A 7,989-nucleotide genomic window follows, 5' to 3' on the forward strand; every position below is an offset into this window, starting at 1 on the left:
GGGTTTGGGTCCAGAGCGACCTAGACAAATTGGAGGGTTGGGCCAAAAGAAATCTGAGGAGGTTCAACAAGGAGAAGTGCAGAGTCCTGCACTTAGGATGGAAGAATCCCATGCACTGCCACAGACTGGGGACTGACGGAGTGAGGGGGGTTTGATAGCAGCCTTCAACTACCTGAAAGAGCAGCAGTGTGGGCTTTCTCCTGGCCACTTTTGCTGGGCTGGGCAGGCGTCCTGGAGGCCTTTCTAGAAGAGAACTGGGAACTGAGTTAGAAAAACCAATGTGAAAACCAGAACCTCAGGTTTAGACTCATTTATTTATAATATTAAATCTTCAATTCTAGTGTCACAGTCAATACAATTGCTTCAGCCTGATAGTTGCCCAAAGGGAAACTTAACGTCTCTCCAAGGGGAGTGGAGAGAAAGCACTTTTCAGAGTCCAAGAGACAAGGCGGGTGAGGGTAAGAGCTTGCAGAGGACCAACCTCTGTTGGTGAAAGAGACAAGCTGTGGAGCTAACCCAGCACCCTTCTTCAGTTCTGTGTAGCCTGGAAGCTCGTCTCTTCCATAACCAGCAGTTAGAACATAAGAACAGCCACACTGAGTCAAACCAGTTCATCTAGCCCACTCTCCCGAACGTGGCCAATGCCCGGCACCCCAGAGGACCCCTGGGACCAACATGGATACAACACCACCACAAACAAGGTTAAAAGTCAATGCACATGGGAGAAGCATCTTGTGTTTCATTCCTTATGTCCTAGTCCCATCATGTGGCCATTTCCTTCCTTTCTGTTAAAAGCTTTGGTGTTTTGCACAGAAACGTTATTTCCCCAGGAGCGATCCAGGAGTGTGGGGGCTGCATTCCAGTACCAAACAGTCAATGGAAGGGGGCAGACAAAGGCCTTTAGGACGAGGCGTCCGTCACTGTCAAAAGATCATCTCCCTCCTGCAGGTCACTGGCAGCCTGAATTTGTTCCTTATCCTCTCAGAGTCTGGGGGCTGGAATCAGCACTACCCAGCCCCTCCGTATGTAGCAGGAACAAACACAAACCTGGTCTTTAAAACAAGCTGTCCCCTTCCTTCTCAGGGAAGATTTTTCTGTGATTGAAGTTGAGCTTCAGTTTCCCTCTCCTAGGGGTGGGATGGGTGTGGGGCCAGCTCCCAATGCGATCTGTTTTCACCATTGCCCCCTTTCAGTCACACTGGGATCCTAACTCTGCTCCCAGCTGTCAGGCAGCTTCCAGCCCATCCACCCTGCTCATTAACTCTGTGGTCATGTGTCACCCCCTTTGCCAGCACACAGAGCCTGCAGGAAAGCGACTCTTGCCAGATGCATTGGTGATATAGTGGTGTGCGTAGGTGTCTTCCAAACAGTTGATCTGGGTTTGATTCCCAGCCAATGCAATAATGGCTTTTCTCTTCTGTTGTTTCCTCATCTGGAAGTGGTTTAATTTCAGTCCCATTGTGTTACAATCACATTATCTATAGAATGAAATAATAAATGTGTCAAAGTCCAGCAGGTCATACAGGATGGAGGCACACAAGGGGCTGGAATGTGTCATCTGAGAAAGACAGAACACTTGGAAACCTGCATCTCCCATCCCCTGGCCTTGCGTGTTATGATTCCAGCTCCGTGAGCTGTTTGTAGGATGTTTCTGCATAATGGGGAAATGAAGTTTTGAGTCAGTTTTTGCTCCTGCAGATTCCTTTGCTGTTACAATTATAATGACATGAACAAAAGGGAGGCACAATAAACATAAACCCCAAGTTGCAATACAGGGGGGGAAAGAGACGATCACGGTTAATCCAAACACGTCAAAATAAAAATTAATACTAAAAAATGGGAGGGGGAAGAGATCAGGTATGTGGAGATCCCCTTGATATTTCAACGCACATTGTTAGAATCAACATTCAGACTTGACACTGGAAAACCTGCAGCTACCCAGCTCTGTGAACACCTGTGATGAGCAAGATGGAGTTGGGACACCTGTTCTGCTTCAATCATTTATTGTCTCTCTGTTCTCTCCTTCTTCTCCCCCTAATTCCTCGTCTCCAATGTCTCTGCCTCTCTCCTCTTGCTCCCACTCCCCTGCCCTTTCCAGGAACTCTCAGGCTACAGCATTTAGGACAAGCCAGAGCTCCCATGTTCTGCACATGATCCTGTGTCAGAGGACGTGGGACCCCGGTCAGAACCAGTCACCAGATCAATATGACCCTTTATGGGCGACTTCTCTGCCTGCTCTGCAATTTACACCCCCCCCCGAAGGGGGTGGGGTACAGCTCTGACTGAGAGGCCCCACAGGAGACACTTCAGCCCAAAGACAAATTTGTGTGAAATGCTGAGAAGTGAAGAGCCCCCTTCCCCTCCCCCAAATCCCCAGAACTCTAGAGTCACCCCCATGGCACCAGCACAGGGAACCCAGTGAGATGGGGTTACAGAATACAAGGGGGAGGGAGCAGGGGAGAGAGGTGACAGGGAGTTTCTCTCTTTCCTTCTCTCGTCACTTTCTGTTCTTCTCTTTCCTTCCAGGAACTGCAGTCACAGCAGGGAGGGTTTGTCTCTTTATTAGGGATCCTTCTGTGTCACAGAGGCTGCACAAGTCATAGATTCTGTGACTTCTGCAGTGGCCACTGCGGCTGACTCCGTGGCTGCCCCAGCAGCTGGCCTGGGGACAGCTTGAGCAGTGGTTCCAAGGGCGGCAGGAGCAGCCACAGCTCAGTGGCTCCTGGCACCTGTCCCGAGGTGGCCGGAGCAGGGCTGGCCTCTGGGGCTCCCCTCACCTGGCAGCAGCTGGAGTGGCAGTGGGTCCCCGGGGCTTCTCCCCCAGCACATGGTGCCACGGGCACCCTGGACTCCCTGCGCCCACAGCTGGTGCCACGGACCCCCTGGGCCTCCCTCCCCAAGATTCAATGAGGGGTATTTATGGTATAAGTCATGGCCGGGTCATGGGCAATGAGCTTTTGGGTTTTGCCCGTGATCTGTCCATGACATTTACTAAAAATACCTGTGATTAAATCTTAGCCTTCCTCATTATCGATCAAATAAATCGAAACACCTCCACCTGCAAATGGATTTAGCCCAGGACCCTCAGAGTCAGCAGCTGTTACGCCCCCACTGAGCTCTCTGGTCAGGTGTCCTAGCGCTGGAAGCCTCCTGTTTACATCCTAAAATAGCGTTTTTGCACCAATGGGGCTGAAATTTTGGACCGGACATTGTAGCTCCACCGTTATTTTACTGAATTGCTTCAAAACAGCAAGTCAAGAAAGTCTCCTAAGTGCCAGGCTCTCTGCCATGGAAACAGCTGCCCCTGCTCTGCAGGGGTCTGTGCGTTCCACACAGCAACGTACACACCTGCTCCACACTGAAGGGGGGTCAGACAGTGACAGGGCTGGTAACACAAATACTTCAGAGTATTAACTCCAGGTCCCTTCCTTGCTTTAACCCAGGATGTGCCAGTCAGCTGGTAACCATGGTGTTATCTTCACCTTAAAATACCTCTCCGTACATTTTCTGCGAGCCCTGCACCCCCTGCCCTCCCTGCAGCCAGCCCCTGTCTCCAGCCAGCTCCGCACGCCCCGGCTCCAGCCAACCCCAGCTGCACCCCCCTGTCCTGCCTCCAGCCAGCCCAGCACCCCCTGCCCTGCCCGCAGCCAACCCCTCTGCAGCCAGCCCCGCACCCCCTGCCCTGCCCGCAACCAGCCCCTCTCTGCAGCCAGCCCCGCACCCCCTGCCCTGCCTGCAGCCAGCCCCTCTCTGCAGCCAGCCCCGCACCCCCTGCCCTGCCTGCAGCCAGCCCCTCTCTGCAGCCAGCCCCGCACCCCTGCCCTGCCTGCAGCCAGCCCTCTCTGCAGCCAGCCCCGCACCCCTGCCCTGCCAGCAGCCAGCCCCTCTCTGCAGCCAGCCCCGCACCCCCTGCCCTGCCCGCACCCAGCCCGTCTGCAGCCAGCCCTGCACCCCCTGCCCTCCCTGCAGGCAGCCCCTGTCTCCAGCCAGCTCCACACGCCCTGCCTCCAACCAGCCCCGCACCCCCTGCCCTGTCTGCAGCCAGCCCCGCACCCCCTGCCCTGCCCGCAACCAGCCCCTCTCTGCAGCCAGCCCCGCACCCAGCCCGTCTGCAGCCAGCCCTGCACCCCTTGCCCTGCCTCCAGCCAGCCCCCGTCTGCAGCCAGCCCCGCACCCCCTGCCCTGCCTGCAGCCAGCCCTGCAACCTCTGTCCTGCCCGCACCAGCCGCGTCCTCCCTGCCCTGCCTGCTGCCAGCTCCACACCCCCTGCCCACAGCCAGCCCCTGCCACACCCCCAGCTAACTCCTGCCGCACCCCCCTGTGGCCCCGCCCAAAGCCAGCCAGCCCCCACACACCCCCAGCCGTGCACACCCTGCCCTGTCTCCAGCCAACTCCTGCCGCACTCCCCTGCCTGAAGCCAGCCAGTCCCGCACTCCTCTGTCTCCAGCCCTGCCAACCCCTGATGCACCCGCCCGGCGTCCCTGCCTGCAGCCAGCCTGCCCCACACACCCGTCTCCAGCCAGCCCGGCACCCCTTGCCCTGCCAGCAGCCAAACCCTTCCTCCAATCAGCCCCTGCCCTGCCTCCAGCCAGCCCCATGGCCACTGGTGCCCTGCAGTTCCCAGGGCAGTAACCCTGCACACCTGCTTCAATGAGGGGGGCAGGGAGCAGCTGGGACCCCACATGTGCACACCCGAGGGTGACCAGACAGCAAGTGTGAAAAATCGGGACAGGGAGTGGGGGGTAATAGGATCCTAGATAAGAAAAAGACCCCAAAATTGGGACATCTGGTCACCCTAGCACACCCCCAGGGCTCCTGAGTTCCATTGCTGGGTTTCCTATTGGTTCCACTGCTGGTTGTTTTCCTTTTCCTGGGGGACTCTGGGCAAGTTGCTCCCCCCTCTAGGGCTCCGTCCCCAGCAGGCAAATGGGGATTTCGTACCTTCCCGCTATTGGAAAGTGCTGGGAGAATCCCCCAGCCAAAGCTGCTCTGACAGAGCTAAGCAGCATCTGACCATTCAAGGTCGGAGCGCACTGCCCAAGAGGAGAAGTGTCTGGCTCTGGGGTTTCACTTCAGCCCAGTCTAGAGAGAGGGGCCCAGCCATGGGGTTTGGCTCAAGAAGACCAAGTCTCCAATTCGTTAAGGGCGTTTTGAATTCCAGTCCTGAGCTCCAAAGTGCTTGGTGTCAGTTGCATGTTTTAGAAGCAGGCTCTCCACTCCATTTTCCAAATCATTCATGAAACTATTGAATAGTACCAGACCCCGGACTGATCCCTGCCAGACCCACTAGGTGCACCCTCTCCGTTGGACAGCCAGACATGGAGAAGGGCCCCTGGAGTCTGGGCTTTCAACCAGCTCTGCACCCACATGACACTGATTGCAGCTGGATCGCATTTCCCTGGTTTGCTTGTGAGAATGTCCTGCGGGACTGTGTCAAAAGCCTTAGTAACCCCGAGATAGATCCCATCTACTGTTTACCCACCTCCACTAGGCCCGGAACCCTGCCAAAGAAGGAAAGAGGCTGGGTTTGGGATGATTTGTTCTTGACAAATCCATGCTCACTTGTCCTAAGAACCAAGGTATCCTGTAGGTGCTGCTGACAAACTGTTTAAGAATGTATTGCAGTATCTCTCCAGCTATGGAAGTGAGGCTAGTTAGTCTGTAAGTCCCAGGGGTCTCTTTGTTCCCCTTTGAAAGATAGGTCCTGTCTTGTTCATGGATGGGAAGATGTTCTTTTTCAGGGCTCTCAGACGAGAACTGGGGCACAACACCTGGTTTGTTAAGGCCACAAAAATGGAGGCAGGAACCTCTTCTCTCCTGCTGGCAAAGAACCCCAGGTACCGAAAAGACAGAGACTCACATCCCTGAATGGGCTTTAAGAAAGGCAGTGGTTAAAAAGTTTGGCCCCGACCATTTCTTGTTTCCGCAGACTAGACATTTTAGCAAATTTTAGAATTCCTTGGTGCTAAACACCGTGAAACTCCCCTTTCTCCTTCACACAGGGCTTTAACGCCCCTTATCTCACTCAGGCTCACGACTGCCCAGAGTTCGAGAACTGTCCCTGTTCCCACTGGACAGATGGGGAGGAGCCTGAGGTATAGAGAAGGGAAGTGACCTGTCACCAGATGAATAGACTGAACAGGTTTCACACCTCGAGGAGGCTCTTACCTTCTAAACAGGGACGGCTGTTTTCCAGTAAAATCACTAAAAGGGAAGGAGGAAACTCGAAAGAGGTTCCTCCTGGCGCTCACGTCCGTGAACCCGAATACTCTCTCAGTCCTCAAAGAGAGACCTGGAGAAGGAGACTTGCTGCAGCAAAGCCACAGGGGTCTCTGAGGTTTCCCTGGCCCCTCGCCCCTGTCCTGCCTGGCTGATGTCAGCATCTCTCTGTGAGGTCACCACCTCCCCACCACCTTGGACCAATAGTCTGAGGGCCTGCAAAAGGTCTTTGTGATGTCACTGCCACACCCCTCCCTTGCTGTGCCAATGTCCTGCCCCTGGCCAGGCACTTTGCAGGTTTGAGCTACTCCCTGTGGATCACCCCACTCAAGGAGCGTTCGTTCTAGGCAGCAAGCCGGCTAGACAGGGAAACATCAGACGCTGCTCCCAATCCTACACTCAGTTTTTTCAGAAATGAGTTGACTTTATGGCCAGAAGAGACCATTAGAGCATCTAATCTGACCCCCTGCATATCACAGGCCTCCTGTAGGACACAAGAGCTATTTTGGGGGCAAACACATTCCAGAAAGGCATCTAGTCTTCATGAAATGACATCAGGAGATGGAGAATCCACCACTTTCCTTGGTAGCTTGTTCCTGTGGTGAATCATCCTGACTGTTGAATATTTGTGCCTTAGTTGTAATATGAATTTGTCTCTTTTCACTTTCAGGCCATTGGGTCTTGTTATTCCTTTCTCTGCTCGACTCAAGAGCCCTTTAATACCCAATCTTTTCTCTCCATTAAGGCACTTCAACACTTCAGTGAAGTCACCTTTCAATCTTCTTTTGATGAGCTAAACAGGTTGAGCTCTTTCAATAGCTCCCTAGAAGGCATTTTTCTCCAGCCCTCAGAACATTAGGTGGCTCTTTGCTGCCCCAGCTCCAATTTCACAACATCTTTTTCACATGAGGACACCAAAACTGGAGGCAGTATTCCAGTATCAGTCTCACTGATGCCGTGTCACCTCCTGTGACATTATTGACATAATCTGCAACCGTATAGATCACCGTTGCGACCGCTGTTCTATTTGTAGCCAATATTCTAGAAAGGTTGTCGCGTAAGGGGTCTATGGAGAGGTTCTGATTGGCTGATTATAATTATGCTATTTCTAGATGTGTATCATTTTTATAGTTGACGTTATGAATTCCTGCCCACTTCCCCACTGGCTGGAGCATGGCTAGAGTGTGTCTGTGGTTAATGATGTTGCTGTAGATTGTTCGTTTCCTGCCTTGGCAATTCAGACAGTCCCTTTTCCCAACATATCTCCAGCACATCATTAGTTCCAATAACAGGGGCAGCTTTTCTCTGGGCACTGAGATTTTTTGGGGAGTTGGTGGCTCCTTTCTTTCCTCACCCTGGAGTAAACTCAGCTTTTTATTCCATGGTTCATGTTTTATGGAATAACAACATCAGCATGAAGAAAGAGGAGAGGGAATATCTCACTGCCAGGGCTGAAGGTGGCCACGTCCCCTCTGTTTGACCGTTGCCATTGCAGGAGAGACGGTGTCAATACAATCGAATGCCCTGGCTCAGACTAGTGACACAGGGAGGTTTTGCTGTTCATGGATCCATGCAAAGGAAATTGTGTCAATGTGTGAAACTGAGAAGGGAAATGAAACGCCCACAGGGTGGCGCAATGCCCTAAGCTAAGGCAGGAGGGGGAAGGAATGGGGCTGAGGAATGACTGAAGTAGAGTCATCTGGGATTGAAATGACATTTGTTTGTGTCAGGCAGTGAGAAATGTGACATGAATTCAGCTCCTTGTAAAAC

The sequence above is a fragment of the Mauremys reevesii genome, linkage group 14 (genome assembly GCF_016161935.1).
Source record: "Mauremys reevesii isolate NIE-2019 linkage group 14, ASM1616193v1, whole genome shotgun sequence".
Taxonomy (NCBI): domain Eukaryota; kingdom Metazoa; phylum Chordata; order Testudines; family Geoemydidae; genus Mauremys; species Mauremys reevesii.